The sequence below is a fragment of the Scaptodrosophila lebanonensis genome, unplaced genomic scaffold (genome assembly GCF_003285725.1).
Source record: "Scaptodrosophila lebanonensis strain 11010-0011.00,11010-0021.00 unplaced genomic scaffold, SlebRS2 tig00000089-arrow-pilon, whole genome shotgun sequence".
NCBI classification, from domain to species: domain Eukaryota; kingdom Metazoa; phylum Arthropoda; class Insecta; order Diptera; family Drosophilidae; genus Scaptodrosophila; species Scaptodrosophila lebanonensis.
Genome location: NW_022060565.1, coordinates 764,626 through 766,452, shown reverse-complemented (window position 1 = coordinate 766,452; position 1,827 = coordinate 764,626).

Sequence of the window (1,827 nt, the reverse complement as noted above, 5' to 3'; positions counted from 1 at the left end):
TAAAAAACTAGCATAAAAATGAAGAATTTATTCGATTGTTGTTAGCATTTGTCCATATCTAGCAGAAACAGTGTGCTGCAACCAAACTTCAAATATTTCAACAAAAATCGTTGAATGATTTAAAAATGCAAGTATTTTTAATATTTCTCAGAAAAATATCCAGAGAAATACCTAACAATTCTGTGAGCTTTGCGAGCAGTGAACGGTTTTTTTAACTTGTGCCCAAATCTTAGCTCAGATGAGCGACGAGAAGCCGTATTCTCTTATTTCGAACTTGAATAAAATTAAATTTCATAATAACAGTGTTTTAAGCTTTTATTAATTTTGAATAGCATCCATGGATATAGGAAGTTATTTAAAATTAACAGCTAATAAACTAAAAATGGTATGGAAATTATTTATTTAATTATTATAATAGGGTGGTGTTGAGCTGTGTTACGAAAAATTGTCGTCCTGCTTGTGTGTGTATCCTGTATCCTGTGTATTTATAAACAGAAAATGTTAACCACTTGACAGGGGTGCTAGCTGTAAGCTACATATGTATTTGACTATTTAAATGCACGTGTCACTCAGAAAGTGGATTTAATTAGTAGTTATACGATATTTCACAAAGTGGCTTCCCAGTACAAAAATATACATATACTTAGTAAACCAATAACATGTACAAGATATGACTATCGAAACAATCATTATTGTAGAAGTAGCAGAAAATTAGGAAACATACATATTTTAAAATTCAAATGAACTCGCCTGGTCGGGCGATTGCTAAATATTTGGTGACTTCAAAAAGGCACTTCAATGTACGATTTTTTACTTGAAACAGCATTTGACGCCGCTCATAGCGTAGGAATTCTATGTGAGTCTAGTTTTAAAAAATTAAGTTAAAAGTAAAATTTAATCAAGGACACCTTTTAATGGTGCCTATTAGATATTATTAAAATTGTTTTTTTCTTTTAGTAAATAATTCTACATACATAATGCTCTTAGGCTTAGAAGTTAACTCATTATATCAAGAATTGAGTCTAAAGAGTTGCTCAAGAATTTTGATTGAAATGATCGCTTTCAATAAAAGTATAATTAAATTTTTTCCACTTTCGATTTATACTTAAATAATTGTTACATGTATCTGTATCTGAAGGTTAGATTTGCGTTGACAAGAAAAGCGCATGCATCTCTCTGTTACACTGTCCGGCCATTTGTCTAAATAAATGTCTGGTTTTACAAGGTCGCATAACCCATGGCTTTTTCCTAATTCCCAATCCAGAGCTTCCTTTATTTTTTGAAGGCCAAATAGATAGAAATATTTAATAGTTAACTGCAAAAGTGTAAATAATTATCCAATATCCAATATATCCAATATATCAGTATGACAAGATAAAGGGAAAGATGTCGAAAGCAAAAATAACCAAACTTTGATATTCATAAATAGCTGAGCCCTAAACAGGGTAAGTTTATGGTACTCTCTAAGCTCCCTGATTTTGGGGATTTTCCGTTGTTTTGGGAAACCTTGCCCCCAATCGGCCAAATATTCCGCTCTGATAGCAGCTGTTGCTCAGCTACTGACTGTTCAAAAAATAAAAACACTAACTCGATGACTTGTTTTTGCAAAAGCAAAAGATGCAGCATATATAGTAAACAATTATAATTTATAATTATTTATTAATCATTTAGACGTGGAAAATCAATTTTTTTCTTGTTTATAAGCCCTGTAGCCAAAGATTACAAGAGTATACTAGCTTAGTGGGAATGTATGTAACATCCAGAACGAGGTATGGCTTAAAACAGTCGATATAGTGATGTCAATCAGTTCGTCTGCCTGTCCATCCA